The sequence below is a fragment of the Tachyglossus aculeatus genome, chromosome 16 (assembly GCF_015852505.1).
Source record: "Tachyglossus aculeatus isolate mTacAcu1 chromosome 16, mTacAcu1.pri, whole genome shotgun sequence".
Lineage (NCBI taxonomy): Eukaryota > Metazoa > Chordata > Mammalia > Monotremata > Tachyglossidae > Tachyglossus > Tachyglossus aculeatus.
Window position 1 is genome coordinate 44323569 of NC_052081.1, and position 17376 is coordinate 44340944.

The window sequence follows — 17376 nt, forward strand, 5'->3', positions numbered from 1 at the left end:
GACAATCCCTACCCAACAACGGGCTCACAGTCTAGAAGGGGGGTAGACAGACAACAAAACAAGCAAATAGGCATCAGTAACACCATTATTCATTCATTCATTCAATCGTATTTATTGAGCGCTTACTGTGTGCAGAACACTGTAGTAAGCGCTTGGAAAGTACAATTCGGCAACAGAAAGAGACAATCCCTACCCAACAACGGGCTCACAGTCTAGAAGGGGGGAGACAGACAACAAAACAAGCAAATAGGCATCAGTAACACCATTATTCATTCATTCAATCGTATTTATTGAGCGCTTACTGTGTGCAGAGCACTGTACTAAGCGCTTGGGAAGTACAAGATGGCAACATATAGAGACGGTCTTTACCCAACAGTCTAGAAGGGGACATATTATTCATTCGCTCGTATTTATTGTCCTGTTCTTCACATTCATGTCCAAATCCATAATTTCTATTAACGTCAGTCTCCCCCTCTAGACTATAAGCTCCTTGCGGGCAGAAAATGTGTCCTCAAACTCTGCCACATTATACTGTCCTGACTGCTTAGTACAGTGCTCTCTGCCTGCTAAATGCTCAGTCAATACCACTGATTGATGGAGTCAGAATGGGCTACTCCTACGTGCCGGGATCGTGGGCCCAACTTGGGTCACCTCCAGGTCTGCTGGGGACCGCGAGCCGCCCACCTTCTAATATAACCGACGACTGCACCCCCTCCCGGGATGAGCATTCATTATTTATTTATTTATCTATATTTATTTATTTATTTTACTTGTACATATCTATTCTATTTATTTTATTTTGTTAGTATGTTTGGTTTTGTTCTCTGTCTCCCCTCTTAGACTGTGAGCCCACTGTTGGGTAGGGACTGTCTCTATACATTGCCAATTTGTACTTCCCAAGCGCTTAGTACAGTGCTCTGCACATCGTAAGCGCTCAATAAATACGATTGATGATGATGAGCCCCGAGCCGCCTACTAACCCAGACCCGCGCTCCTGCCAGGCCTCTAATAATAATAATGATAATAATGGCATTTATTAAGCGCTTACTATGTGCAAAGCACTGTTCTAAGCACTGGGGAGGTTACAAAGTGATCAGGTTGTCCCACGGGGGGCTCACGGTCAATCCCCATTTTCCAGATGAGGTCACTGAGGCCCAGAGAAGTGACTTGCCCAAGTCACACAGCTGACAGTCGGTGGAGCCGGGATTTGAACCCATGACCTCTGACTCCAAAGCCCGTGCCCTTTCCACTGAGCCACGCTGCTTCTCTACCCGAGAGAAGCAGCAGCAGCGAAGAGGGAAGCAGCGTGGCTCAGTGGAAAGAGCCCGCAGGGCCCCCTCCTCTACCCTTCCTCATCCCCTTCTCCCTTCCTCATCCGCAAAGCAGCCCCCGTGGTGGGAAGGGGATGGATTAAAGTTTAGGCTCGGGTTGGAGTTGAGATTGGAGAGTCACTTGGGGAGGGGGATGTACTACCCCGTGCCCCCCGGCCCCCCAAGCTGTCCTGAGGCCCTCCCTGGGGTCCCGTCCCCATCTCATCCAGAGAAGCAGCGTGGCTAAGTGGAAAGAGCCCGGGCTTTGGAGTCAGAGGTCATGGGTTCAAATTCCGGCTCCTCCACTAGTCAGCTGTGTGACTTTGGGCTAGTCACTTCACTTCTCCGTGCCTCAGTTCCCTCATCTGTTTAATGGGGATGAAGACTGTGAGCCCCCCGTGGGACAACCTGATCACGTTGTGACCTCCCCAGCGCTTAGAACAGTGCTTTGCACATAGTAAGCGCTTAATAAATGCTATTATTATTATTATTATCTCATCCCTTGCCTCTCCCAAGGCCTTCTCTCCAACCTCAGGGACTCATTTCGCAAAGGACAGAGGGTGATGGCCCAGAAAGGGAGGCTTCTACCTCCTTGGGGGTCTCCCCAGGAGGCTCGGGCGACCCCTCCCAGGCCCCCCTCGAGACGTTGCCCCTTCAAACTCGCCACTCCCGGAGGGCGAGAGCAGAAAAAGAGAACAAAAGGGCATCAGAGCCGGCCAGACAGCTGTTCCCATCCCCTGCTGCAAGCATCCACACGGCTGCTCTCCCCTCCAAGCCGACCTCCGACCCTCGACGGAAAAAAACTCGCGTGGCCTGACCGCAGGGTAGAAGTCCGGAGCCCGCAGGGAGGCATCTTGGCTCCTCAACCCTCCAACCGCTTCTCTTTCAATCAGCCAGTTGGTCATATTTATTGAACGGTTACTGTGTGCTTAGCACTGTACCAAGTGCTTGGGAGAGTACATCACATCACTCCGACAGACCCATTCCCGGTCCACAACGAGTTTGCAGTCTAGAGGGGGAGCCGGACATTTATAGAAATAAATACATGACGGATATGGAAGTAGGTGCCGCGGGGCTGGGAGAAGGGTTGGATAAAGGGAGCAAATCAGGGTAAAGCAGAAGGGAGTGGGCTGCGCTGGGCGGTGGGGGAACGGTCTGCTGGTTTCTTGTTGCTAGATGGGGAGAGGGGAGACAGGAGAAGGGCTGGGATAGAGGAATAGGGAATCTCAGACCCTGAGCCCCCATCCCTGCCTCTTCTTAAAGAGTCCTACCCCAGCTCTAACAGGCCCCCACCTTCCCTCTGACTCCACCTGACCAGACATAAGGGGGTCAGAGGAACCTCAGTAATTAATCAATCGCATTTATTGAGCACTGACTGTGTGCAGAGCACTATACTAAACTCTTGAGAGAGTACATTCCCCGCACCAAGACTGTTACTGTGGACAGGGAATGTGTCGGTTTATTCTTGTATTGTACTCTCCTAAGCACTTAGTACAGTGCTCCGCACACAGTAAGCCCTCAATAAACACAGTTGAATGAATTATAAGAGGGCTGGAAGATACGTTCCCTGCCCACAATGACCTTTCAGTCTAGAGGGGGATACAGCCATTAATATAAATAATTACAGCTATGTACATAAGAGCTCCGTGTACCTAGGTGCTGCGACCCTCCCAAGTCCAGCCAGTGCTCTGCACATGGTAAGCGCGTGGTTCAGTGGAAAGAGCCCGGGCTTTGGAGTCAGAGGTCATGGGTTCAAATCCCAGCTCCGCCAATTGTCAGCTGTGTGACTTTGGGCAAGTCACTTTACTTCTCTGTGCCTCAGATACCTCATCTGTAAAATGGGGATTAAGACTGTGAGCCCCCGCCATGGGACAACCTGATCACCTTGTAACCTCCCCAGCGCTTAGAACAGTGCTTTGCACATAGTAAGCGCTTAATAAATGCCATTATCATTATTAAATATAATTGAATGAACGAATGAATGAAAGGCAGGGCCCAGAGTAGGGGGGCTGTCCATTCAGGGAGGAAGAACTCCGGGAGGACCCTTGCTGGTAATGATGAGCTGGACCACAGAAATTTGGGTGTGACTTGGTCTCTGAAGCTGGACTGGGGTGAGCCCAGGGGGCTGCTTCTCTGACTTGGGCTGGAGCTGAGCAATCCATCAATCAATGGCATTTATGAGCGCTTACTATGTGCAGAGCACTATGCTCTGAGCTTGGGAAAGTCCAATACAACAGAATTAGCAGGTATACTTTCCCTTCCCATAATGAGCTCAGCCTAGAGGGCAGCAGCAGTAATAATAATAATAATAATGATGGTATTTTTTAAGCGCTTACTATGTGCAAAGCACTGTTCTAAGTGCTGGGGAGGTTACAAGGTGATCAGGTTGCCCCACTGGGGGCTCACAGTCTTCATTCCCATTTTACAGATGAGGTAGCTGAGGCCCAGAGAAGTGAAGTGACTTGCCCAAAGTCACACAGCTGACAAGCGGTGGAGCCGGGATTTGAACCCATGAACTCTGACTCCAAAGTCCAGGCTCTTTCCACTGAATCACGCTGCTTCTCACTCTCAGTAACGGCAGTAGCCGCCATCTCTTCCGGGAAGGTGCAAAGTAAGGGTCCTGGGGGTTGGGGGGCGGTGGACACCATGGACGGCTGGGAGGGCAGAACCCGGAGAGGTTCTGAAGGCTGGGGGGGTGGGGGTGGGCCAGGGAAGCAATCAATCAATCAATCAATCGTATTTATTGAGTGCTTACTGTGTGCAGAGCACTGTACTAAGCGCTTGGGAAGTCCAAGTTGGCAACATATAGAGACAGTCCCTACCCAACAGTGGGCTCACAGTCTAGAACGGGGAGACAGAGAACAAAACCAAACATACTAACAAAATAAAATAAATAGAATAGATATGTACAGATAAAATAAATAGAGTAATAAATATGTACAAACATATATACAGGTGCTGTGGGGAAGGGAAGGAGGTAAGATGGGGGGTTGGAGAGGGGGACGAGGCGGAGAGGAAGGAAGGGGTTCAGTCTGGGAAGGCCTCCTGGAGCAGTGGGAACACCCCCACACAGTCTCAGCTCTGCCAGGGGCCAGGGTGAAGTCTTCAACTCCTATCTCCTTTTTTCAACCAGGTACCCACCTTGCCCCAACACCGACTTAAAGATGCCAAGGAAGCAGGTCTCCTGGGCAAGGCAGGAGATGCCAGGAAGAAGGCTACACTGATGGAGGGGAGGAGTCTGGGAGTGTGTGTACGCATCGATTAAGGAGTCTGAGATCAGTCCACCCACCATCCAGGGAGGAAGTACCTCTCTTTTCTCAGTGAGGGGTCAATGAAGGAGCCACTGGAGCAGATTCTGTTCCAGGGGAGATTGGTATGGCTCTCCTTCGTCCTGTGTCCTTAGACACTCTCCCTCTCTCTCCCTCCCTTCCCTATCGCAGACTTGCTAAGACCCCAGCTAGGCTAGGCCTCTCGGGCCAGCTCCTTCTCCTGCCCAGGGCTCACACCACTAGCCTAGAGCATCCCTGCCCAGCCCCCAGCCCTTATCTCCTTTCCCTCAGTCCATCCTGGGACGATTCCCTGACCCTGACCAGCAGAAAGTTACCAGTTGCTGGGCCTCGGGCAGGGGGAGGTGAGGGGGCGGGGGCGGGAGCAGGCGCTGTCCTCACTGGGATGTCTGGGTGGAACCACCCCCGCATCCCGGGGAACCTGGTCCCAGAGATTCCCGCTTGCCCACCCTAGCCCTGGCAGGCAACCGGGCCGGGCGCCAGACCGTCGCCCCCGCCCTGCCTCCTTCTCTCCCGAGGCAACTGGAACACCAAAGTCACACGCGGGCCGGAGGGCACGGCCCTGACTCGGTGGTCCCCAGATTGAGGATGCCCGGTTGTCGCCCAGGGCGCACTCCAACTTCTGCCCTGTGGTGTCCTGGCCCTCCCACTCCCTGCCTCCTGGACTCCCGTTTCTAATCATAGATCATCTCTTCAGCGTCACGCCAATCGGCTCCAATTTCCAGCCCTAGGGACCCAGGTAGCCCCTCTCCCGGGGCCATCCGTGGGCTCCAGCCCAGGTGAGTGTCTGTTCGGTCCAGGAATCCCCCCACAGGCCCAGGGAGACCGAATCCCACTCTCTCAGGCTCCCCTTTTCCCTGAGCCCAGAATTCACTGACCCCTCCCAGGCCCAATTCATTCATTCAATCATATTTATTGAGCGCTTACTATGTGCAGAGCACTGTACTAAGCGCTTGGGAAGTACAAGCAGCATGGCTCAGTGCAAAGAGTCCGGGCTTTGGAGTCAGAGGTCATGGGTTCAAATCCCAACTCGGCCAACTGTCATCTGTGCGACTTTGGGCAAGTCACTTCACTTCTCTGAGCCTCAGTTCCCTCATCTGTAAAATGGGGATTAAGACTGTGAGCCCCCCGTAGGACAACCTGATCACCTTGTAATCTCTCCAGCGCTTAGAACAGTGCTTTGCACATAGTAAGCACTTAATAAATGCCATTATTATATTCTTATTCTTATTATTATACAAGCAGCGTGGCTCAGTGCAAAGAGTCCGGGCTTTGGAGTCAGAGGTCATGGGTTCAAATCCCGGCTCCGCCAGTTGTCAGCTGTGTGACTTTGAGCAAGTCACTTCACTTCTCTGAGCCTCAGTTCCCTTATCTGTAAGACTGTGAGCCTCCTGTGGGACAAGCTGACTACCTTGTAACCTCCCCAGTGCTTAGAACAGTGCTTTGCACCTAGTAAGCGCTTAATAAATGCCTTCGTTATTATTATTATTACAAGTTGGCAACATATAAAGACAGTCCCTACCCAACAACGGGCTCACAGTCTAATGCTTTTCAGACCGCCTTGATGCCCCCTAGACTATAAGGTCATTATGGATAGGGAACGTGTCTGTTAATTCCATCGCATTGTACTCTCCCAAGCGCTTAATACAGCGCTAGGCGCAGAGTAAGCATTCAATAAATATGATTGATTGATTGATGCCCTGCTCCCACTTTCCAGAAGGAGAAACCGAGGCACACGGTAGGAAGACAACCAGTCACGCTCAGACCCCAGACCCCGTTTCCCTGGACAGTTGCAGACCTGACTAGGGGGAGAGTCAACAGGGGTGGAACTGGGGTGGGGGGGTTCTGGCCATTGGCAACCGGGGCAGAAGGAACCGTCCGCCCGAGTTACCCCTCCAAAATCACCATCCTCGGCTTCCCAGGGCCCACGATCGGAGCCTCAAAAGCTCCTCGGAGGGAGCATCCTTCCTGCCTCCCCGATGGGACTGGAGGGAGCTGGAGTGCGTGTGTGTGTGTGTGTGTGTCTTGGGCCTCCATTCAAAGTGGCTCCACCATCTATGGGTCCCTTTCTCCGCTCTAGTCAATGTGGCTTTTTGTTGCGCTCTGGGCTCGGGGAGGCCTGGAGCCGGAGACAATTCTGGCCATTGTTCCCCCTCAGCAACATCTGATGGAGGGAGGGAGGCTCTGGGTGACTCTGTGTGTGTGTGTGTGTGTGTGTGTGTGTGTGTGTGTGTGTGTGTGCACCCCAGAGGGGCAGGGGAAGGGAGGTGGGAGAGAGAGGGTCCATGGGGGGAGAGGGGGAGGAGGGTGCACGCCGTTCGTGCCCTCAGCTGGTGGACGGCACCCCTGAAGGGTGTTGCCAACTTGTTGGCAATATGTTGCCAACTTGTACTTCCCAAGCGCTTAGTACAGTGCTCTGCACACAGTAAGTGCTCAATAAATACGATTGATTGATTGAAGGGTGACCCGAGCGGGATGCCCACCCCAGGGTGCCAGCCGCTCTCCCGCCCGCCGCCGCGGGGCCTCGTCTCCGAGGCCTCGAGCGAAGTCTTCATCCCGCTCCCGGTGCCCATCCGGGAAAGAGCCGGGTTTCGAAGAATCAGGTCCTTCTCTCCTCCCCCGCCTTGGGCACCTTGCCCACGAGTCACGTGTCCAGGGCACCGCGGGACGAGGCGCGGGGTCACATTGCACCCCGCCTGGATTCCCTTCCGCACAGAGAGCTCTCGCTCGCTCTTTGCCTGGCGCTGGAGATGCCGGACTTTAACCTGGCTAGGCGGGCTCAGCCTTGGGGGTCCCGGCCTCTCCATACCCACCCAGCCTGGGCAGGGCTGGCAGGAAAGGTGGGGAGAGTCAATATAGGGTACAGAGGGAGCACCACCAACCCCTCTACTGCCGTGGCTCTCACACCCCCATGCCCGTCTCATCAACTCAGCAGAAGAACTAGTTCTCTGTGCCCTTCCCCCCAGAGGCATGGGGGAAGAGGAGGGTGGAAGTTTTGTTTTATGTTATATTGTACTCTCCCAAGCCTTTAGTACAGTGGTTTGCACACAATAAGTGCTCAATATGTACTATTATTATTAATAATAAGTTGGAATGAGGTGGTCGGGCCCAAGGGCTCCTGGTAGGACTTGGGGGTCCAGGGCTACCTCTCTGGGCTCCCTCTGGCTCTAGGCTTTGGGGACCAGCCAGGGAAGAACAAGCAGTTTACATTGTGGGTGAATTAATTGTGCTCAAGTAGCACAAGTGGCCCTCAGTGTCTAATAATAATAATAATTGTGGTAAAATTGTTAAGTGCTATGTGCCAGGTACTGTACTAAGCACTGGGTAGACACAAGTAAATCGGGTTGGACATGGTCCCTGTCCCACGTGGGGCTCACAGTCTCAATCCCCATTTTACAGGTGAGGTCACTGAGGCCCAGAGAGGTGAACTGATGTGCCCAAGGTCACACAGCAGACAAGTGGCAGAGGCAGGATTAGAACCCATGACCTCCTGGCTCTCGGACCCACGCTCTTATCCACTACACTGTATTACAGTGCCCTTGATGCCCCAAATGCCTTTTAGTCACCACAATCCCTCAGAACCCACAGTGGCTTTGGTGCCTCAATTTCCTCAGTTCCCTCTGTACCCACAGTGGTTTCCACTCTTCTCAAGCAAACCTCTTTAACAATCCCTCATGAGTAAGCTCACTGTGGACAGGGAACATGTCTACCACCTCTGTTATACTCTGCCCTCCTAGATACTTGGCACAGTGCTCTGCACTCAATAAATAAAAAAGAGAAGCCACGTGGCTCAGTGGAAAGAGCACGGGCTTTGGACTCAGTGGTCACGGGTTCAAATTCCGGCTCCGCCACTTGTCAGCTGTGTGACTGTGGGAAGTCACAACTTCTCTGTGCCTCAGTTACCTCATCTGTAAAACGGGGATTGACTCTGAGCCCCCGTGGGACAACCTGATCACCTTGTAGCCTCTCCAGTGCTTAGAACAGTGCTTTGCACATAGTAAGTGCTTAATAAATGCCAGCATCATTATTATTAATAATAATAAATATGAATGATAGATTGATTGAGGGATTGGGATCAGTCCTTCAGCTTCTGGCTATGGCCACTGGCCTCTCAGGCTCCTAGGCTGTAAGCTCGTTGTGGTCAGGGATTGCGGCTGTTCTACTGCTGTATTCTCTCCCAAGAGTTTAGTACAGTGTTCTGCACACGGTAAGCGCTCAATAAATGCCACTGGCTGACTCTACACTCCTGCCTCTGGCCCATTACTCACATCTTCCCCCAGAGTCTGTCTGAACCACTCAACTCAGCTCCTTTAAGGCCCTTCTAAAAAAGCTCCTCCTCCAGGAGGTCTTCCCTGAATAATCCTCCCCCAGCTTCCTGATTAGGCCATATCTCCACCCACCTCAGTGCTAGTTAGCTGTTTATTTATCTGTAATTTATTTATTTCCTCAGGCTTTTGAATTATTTCTATTCTGTCACTCTTAAATACTATGGAAAGACAATAGGCCTGGAGAGCAGAGGACCTGGATTCTAATCCCGGTTTGCCACTTGCCTGCTGGGTAACCTTAGGCAACTCCTTTTTTTTTTTAATGGCATTTATTAAGCGCTTACTATGTGCGAAGCACTGTTCTAAGCGCTGGGGAGTTTACAAGGTGATCAGGTTGTCCCACGGGGGGGGCTCACAGTCTTAATCCCCATTTTACAGATGAGGTAACTGAGGCCCAGAGAAGTTAAGTGACTTGCCCAAAGTCACACAGCTGACAGTTGGAGGAGCTGGGATTTGAACCCATGACCTCTGACTCCAAAGCCTGTGCTTTTTCCACTGAGCCACGCTGCTTCCATTTAACTTCTCTGGGCCTCAGATTCCTTCTCTGTGAAAGGGGGATCCAATATCTGTTCTCCCTCCTACTTAGACTGAGCCCTCTATGGGATACTTCCCAAGCGCTTAGTACAGTGCTCTGCACACAGTAAGCGCTCAATAAATACGATTGAATGAATGAATGATAGCGATTTTCTGGTCTATCTTGCATCTACTCCTGCACATCGTACAGTGCTTGGCACATAGTAAACGCTTAACAAATACCATGATTATTATTATTATTTTTAGTAGTATTCATTCATTCAATCATATTTATTGAGCGCTTACTGTGTGCATAGCACTGTACTAAGCGCTTGGGAAGTACAAGTAGGCAACATATAGAGACGGTCCCAACCCAACAGCGGACTCACAGTCTAGAAGGGGGAGACAGACAACAAAACAAGTAGTTTATTTATACCCACTACCTCCCCTTTGGAGTGTAAGCCCCAAGAGGGCAGAGATCAGGTCTTTAATCAATCAATCAATCAATCATATTTATTGAGTGCTTACTGTGTGCAGAGCACTGTACTAAGCGCTTTAACCTCTTTGTATTGGTCTCCAAGCACTTTGAAGGATTCACTGCACCCAGAAGGTGCCAGTCACTATCCGCTAACAGGGAAGAAGCATAATCTTCTAGACTGTGAGCCCACTGTTGGGTTGGGACCGTCTCTATATGTTGCCAACTTGTACTTCCCAAGCGCTTAGTACAGTGCTCTGCACACAGTAAGCGCTCAATAAATACGATTGAATGAATGAATTGAATGAGTGATCTAGTGGAAAGAGCAGGAGTCTGGGAGTCAGAGAACCTGGGATCTTTGGGCAAGTCACAACTTCTCTATGCCTCATTTCCCTCATCTGAAAAATGGTTTTCAATACTTGTTCACCCTCCTACTTAGACTGTGAGCCCCATATGGGGTCTGATTTTCTTGTATCTATCCCAGCGCTTCGTACAGTGCTTGGCATAGAGTAAGCGCTTAGCAGAAGCCACAATTATTATTATATCCCCAAGTAATTTATCTTCAGCCCTGAGGTTCCCCTTCAGTAATAATAATAATAATGATGGCATTTATTAAGCACTTACTATGTGCAAAGCACTGTTCTAAGCGCTGGGGAGGTTACAAGGTGATCAGGTTGTCCCACGGGGGGGCTCACAATCTTAATCCCCATTTTACAGATGAGGTAACTGAGGCCCAGAGAAGTTAAGTGACTTGCCCGATGTCACATAGCTGACAGTTGGCGGAGCCAGGATTTGAACCCATGACCTCTGACTCCAAAGCTCGTGCTCTTTCCACTGAGCCACGCTGCTTCTCCATCTGCTTGTATCTATCCCAGCGCTTCGTACGGTGCTTGGCATAGGAGTAAGCATTTAGCAGAAGCCACAGTTATTATTATATTCCCAAGTAATTTCTCTTCAACCCTGAGGTTCCCCTTCAGTAATAATAATAATAATAATAATAATGGCATTTATTAATCACTACTATGTGAAAAGCACTGTTCTAAGTGCTGGGGAGGTTACAAGGTGATCAGGTTGTCCCACGGGGGGCTCACAATCTTAATCCCCATTTTACAGATGAGGGAATTGAGGCCCAGAGAAGTTAAGTGACTTGCCCAATGTCACATAGCTGACAGTTGGCGGAGCCAGGATTTGAACCCATGACCTCTGACTCCAAAGCTCATGCTCTTTCCACTGAGCCACGCTGCTTCTCCATCTGCTTGTATCTATCCCAGAGCTTCGTATGGTGCTTGGCATAGGAGTAAGCGCGTAGCAGAAGCCACAGTTATTATTACATTCCCAAGTAATTTCTCTTCAACCCTGAGGTTCCCCTTCAGTAACAATAATAATAATGATGACATTTATTAAGCACTTACTATGTGCAAAGCACTGTTCTAAGTGCTGGGGAGGTTACAAGGTGATCAGGTTGTCCCATGGGGGGGGCTCACAATCTTAATCCCCATTTTACAGATGAGGTAACTGAGGCACAGAGAAGTTAAGTGACCTGCCCAATGTCACATAGCTGACAGTTGGCGGAGCCAGGATTTGAACCCATGACCTCTGACTCCAAAGCTCGTGCTCTTTCCACTGAGCCACGCTGCTTCTCCATCTGCTTGTATCTATCCCAGCGCTTCGTACGGTGCTTGGCATCGGAGTAAGCATTTAGCAGAAGCCACAGTTATTATTATATCCCCGAATAATTTATCTTCAACCCTGAGGTTCCCCTTCAGTACTTCTGCATCCACTGTGCTCATGTGTACCAGCCAAACAACTGTACTTATTGAGCGCTTACTGTGTACAGAGCCCTGTACTAAGCACTTGGGAGCATATAACAGTTGGTGACGTGTTCCCTGCCCACCAGGAGCTGACAGTCTAGAGGGTTGTATTCTCACAACTTAAGTGGCACTTTTGTACATATTAATTTTCAAACCCCACAATTTAAGCACTAACTCAATTGCAAACCCACTACATCTTCCACCTATCTGTAAACGATTTCACTGTCTGTTCCCCCCTTCACTAGATTGTAAACCACTTGATTACAAGGACCTCGTTAAGCACTAACTCAATTGCACACCCACTACGTCTTCCACCTATCTGTAAATGATTTCACTGTCTGTTCCCCCAGATAAATTGTAAACCACTTGATTACAAGGACCTCCTCTGCTTGTATTCTCCCAGGAGCTCAGTACAGTGCTCTGCACACCTTAGTAAGCCCTCAGTGAACACGACTGGTTGGTGGACTGATGAGTTGAGTTGTGTTTCTCTTCTCCGGCCAGCATATTGGGGTGGGAGAGGCAGGGAGAGGAATAGAAAGTGGATGGGGAGGGGAGAGGGTTGTTTTCTTCAGGAATTCCCTCCTGTTTGCCCACAGAGAGAGCAGGATTGTTTCCAACTTTCCAACCAAAACCCCCTGTCCCTCCCCACCCCATGCTAGCCTAGGAGGGAAAGTCCCTCGTGACTCAGAACGAAACTAAAAGTCTCATGAGCTCTAGCCCCCTTCCAAGCCTGGAGCAGCCAGGATTTACACCCCCACTGCCCCCGCCATCTCTCCCTCCTCTTCCCCCTCCCTCCACTTCATCTCCCGGCACCAACCCATCTGCCGATCCAAAGTTTTCTGTTTTAGCAAGACCAGGACGTCCAGTTCTGGGGTGCAGGACTCAAAGGCTCCGGCTTTCCCGCCCACTGTCCGGTCAGAGACAGGGAAACTATTTTCTCAGGTGGCTGAAGGGACTGACCAGCACTTGGGAGAAGGACCCCTGGGTCCTAGATCAGGAGACCTCACGGCCGGACACAAGAATCAATCAATCAATTGTATTTATTGAGCGCTTACTGTGTGCAGAGCACTGTACTAAGCGCTTGGGAAGTACAAGTTGGCAACATATAGAGACAGTCCCTACCCAACAGTGGGCTCACAGTCTAAAAGTCAGGGTGGGTGGAGAAAGGGGGGATTACGGGGCAGCGAATTAGGGGTCTGGGCCTGAGAGGGGCCCAGAATCATGAGGAGGCTTTGAGTGTCTCTCCCTCCCTAGCTTTGGAGTAGCCTGTTGCTCTGGCCCGCTGGTGAGCCAGAGGGAGGGGTCTTCCCAAGCCCATCCGGGCTCCCCCCAGCTTTGCCCAAGGTAGCTGAGTGCCTGAGGGGCCCCGGAGGACTGGCGGCGAGGGCGCCGGAGCCCGTCGCAGGGCTGAGCACAGGGTTGACGAGGCATCCGTTCCCATGGTGACGGTCTCTGGGAGCCGGGGAAGGAAATGGCACTGGTGCTAAGTGGGGAAGAAAGTTTTTAGACTTCAAGATGAGTCCATATAAGGAGAAATGGGAATCAAAACCGATTCTCCCCTTCAGAGACGCAACCTGCCTGGACACACCTCCTGAACACAGCGCAGCTACTTCCACCAAAGACCACTCATCCCAGTTATAAAACTTAAATGCTTTTCATATCCACCCTCCAGAAACCCATTCTCCCCACCTGTACCTTTCCCAGACACCCCACCACAATCATCCTTCTGAGGCATAACTTCCCCAAAACAACCTCATACACACCTACACTCTAAACACACCTTTCCAGACACCCCTCAGTACCTCCAGATTCACCCCTGAGACACAATCTTTTTCGTGGAGTAGACACCCACACACTTGGAAGTTTACATACATACAGAGTCACTAAAACAGCAGTATACATTCACACACACAAACAAACACACACACATAAGATTTACACGGGGATTCAAGCAGGCTTGTACGCCTACAGAGTCTATGTATTGAGGATGTGTTTTCAGCCACTGACACCCCCTGATGTAGAACAGACACACACATGCACACACACGAGCACACACAGTAATACACACAATATTCCAATAAATTCATTCAACCGTATTTATTGAGCGCTTACTGTGTGCAGTGCACTGTACTAAGCGCTTGGGAATACAAGTTGGCAACATATAGAGACAGCCCCTACCCAACAACGGGCTAAATGTACATGTATGCCTGTGCACGCAGAAAATAAACACTCTAATGTACACAAATTCATGCATTTATGATACCCTCTCACTGATCAGGTTCAATCTGGCTCTGGTGGAAAAGAGGGGAAGGCAGTTATTATATCTGTATTGTCTTCTAGACTGTGAGCCTGTTGTTGGGTAGGGACCATCTCTATAATGTTGCCAATTTGTACTTCCCAAGCGCTTAGTACAGTGCTCTGCACACAGTAAGCGCTCAATAAATACGATTGATTGATTGCCAATTTGTACTTCCCAAGCACTTAGTACAGTGCTCCACACACAGTAAGTGCTCAATCAATACGATTGAATGAATATCATCCATCTCTCCCTTCTCTTTTCTTTCGGGTGGTCTCATTCATTCATTCATTCAACCGTATTTACTGAGCGCTTACTGTGTGCAGAGCACTGTACTAAGCGCTTGGGAAGTACAAGTTGGCAACAACTTGTCTCAGGTCTCTGGCACCTCTCTGGGACTCTGCCCCTCTCTCTGAGTCTTCCTCTCTGGTATCCTCGGGCATCGAAAGTTGTTTCTAAGGCTACCGTGGAGAGGATAGTCTTACAATCTGGGGAGTATAAGCTCCACAGGTTGGGAAGCCCCCAGCCCCAGATTTCTTGCCCACCCCTGCTTAGGATCTGGTGTCTGGGAGCAACCCTTATAACCCCTGTTCCACCCATATCAATCAATCGTATTTATTGAGCTCTTACTGTGTGCAGAGCACTGTACTAAGCGCTTGGGAAGTCCAAGTTGGCAACATATAGAGACAGTCCCTACCCAACAGTGGGCTCACAGTCATCATTTCCACCCCTGACCAGCACTGATGTGGTACTGGAAGTGGCAGGGGCCTCTAGCCCCTGCCCACTTCTTTCCTGAAGAGAGTTTGGGGATGGACTCTGGTGACCAATTAGCTCTGTGTGTTTACCCAAGGAGCTCAAAGCCTTTTACTCTCATGATCTCATCCCCCTCTCCATTTTCAGGCCATCTCTGAAGGCAGGGAAGAGGCAGGACCAGAGAGGCACAAGCTACGCCCTTGATCACACAGCAGGGCAGAGTAACGCAGTAACGGCAACACAGGCAGGCGGGCCGAACTCCAGTAACGTCCCGTGGAGGGAGGGAGGCCAGAAAGAGCCGGGCTCTGGGGAAGGGAGGGAAGCAGGCCTGATTTATTAATGATGATGATGGCATTTACTAAGCGCTTACTATGTGCAAAGCACTGTTCTAAGCGCAGGGGAGGTTACAAGGTGATCAGGTTGTCCCACGGGGGGCTCACAGTCCTAATCCCCATTTTACAGATGAGGGAACTGATCTAGATGGAACAAGCTTTCAGAGAACTAAACGAGACGGAGCACGGCCGAGCTGAGGCCAGGGAATGGGGGAAAGAGGGGATCAGGAGCATTTTTCAGCCAGAAATTACTCTGTTTTATTGCATGGGGGGGGGGGGAAACACAGAGGTGCTTGCAACAGCCAGGTGATTTTGGCTCAGTATTTCCCCTCCACCTCTTCTTCCCACGTGAAGCGGGAGTGCCGAGGTCACCGACAGCGGGTCTTCCGGAGACGTTTAAATAAGGCCATCTTGTCACTGAAGCCACGTTGAGGCTCCTTGGTCCATCCTGCCAATTCATTAATGCATTCATTCATATTTATTGAGCGCTTACTACACGCAAAGCACTTTACTAAGCGCTCGGGAGAGTACGATACAACAATGCCTAGCAACTCCTCCCTCTCCTCTCCCCCTCAACGGAAGAGTTGGAAGTGAAAAAGCCCCCTCCTCTCTACCTCAGCTCCCTCTTTGCCCCCCGGCCTGGGGAAGGGCGTTGAATCCGAATCATCAATCGTATTTATTGAGCGCTTACTATGTGCGGAGCACTGTACTAAGCGCTTAGAATCTACCACTCGGTTCCGAAGCCTCCAAGCTCTGCCCCCCCACCCCCTTTCTCCAGCACCCAGGAAACTTCAGCGGAGGCTCTGCATCCCAGAGACTCACCCGCACGTAACCATGGCAACCACTGCCGAGCGACCCGGGGATGTGGAGTTGAGAGAGACTGGGAGAAGGAAGCTGAGACAGAGACGGGCAGAGATACCGATGCCAAGGAGGAAAGAAGGGAAGTGGGGCGTGGGAAGATGGAGAGAGGGAGAAATAAAGACAGAGTGAGAGCTAAGAGGGAGAAAAAGACGAGGTGAGACAGTGAGAGTGCATTGGGGAGGAGACTTTTGGGGGGATGTGTGTGTTGTTAAGTGCTTACTATGTGTCGAGCACTGTAGTCAGCCGAACGTTTTTACTGTGAGGCCGTCGTTGGGCAGGGACCGTCTCTATATGTTGCCGATTTGTAATAAAAATAATAATAATGTTGGTACTTGTTAAGTGCTTACTATGTGCAAAGCACTGTTCTAAGCACTGGGGGGATACAAGGTGATCAGGTTGTCCCACGTGGGGCTCACAGTCTTAATCCCCATTTTACAGATGAGGTAACTGAGGCACGGAGAAGTGAAGTGACTTGCCTACGGTCACACAATCAATCAATCGTATTTATTGAGCGCTTACTGGGTGCAGAGCACTGCACTAAGCGCTTGGGAAGTACAAGTTGGCAACATATAGAGACAGTCCCTACCCAACAGTGGGCAGACAAGTGGCGGAGCCGGGATTAGAACCCATGACCTCTGACTCCCAAGCCCAGGCTCTTTCCACTGGGCCACGCTGCTTCTCAAGCGCTTAGTACAATGCTCTGCACACAGTAAGCGCTCGTAATAAATACAATTGAATGAATGCATGAATTGAGTGCTTGAATAGAGTGGGGGTGGTTAGGGCTAGGCATTCCAGGAACACGTGTCCCCTCACGTGTCATTCATTCAATCGTATTTATTGGGCGCTTACTGTGTGCAGAGCACTGGACTAAGCGCTTTGGAAGTCCAAGTTGGCAACATCTAGAGACGGTCCCTACCCAACAGCGGGCTCACAGTCTAGAAGGGGGAGACAGACAACTAAACATATTAACAAAATAAAATAAATAGAATAAATATGTACAGATAAAATAGAGTCATAAATCCGTACAAACATATATACAGGTGCTGTGGGGAGGGGAAGGAGGGGGAGAGGAAGGAGGGGGCTCAGTCTGGGAAGGCCTCCTGGAGGAGGTGAGCTCTCAGTAGGGCTTTGAAGCTGCAGCCCTGAACTCATTCATTCAGTCGTATTTATTGAGCACTTACTGTGTGCAGAGCACTGTACGAAGCGCTTGGGACTTCCACAGGGCCTCCTCTGGCTGAAGACCCCCCCCACCTCACATGCAGCGTGGCTCAGTGGGAAGCGCGTGGGCTTTGGAGTCAGTGGTCATGGGTTCAACTCCCGGCTCCGCCAGTTGCCAGCTATGTGACTTTGGGCACTTCTCTGTGCCTCAGTCACCTCATCTGGAAAATGGGGATTAAGACCGTGAGCCCTCCG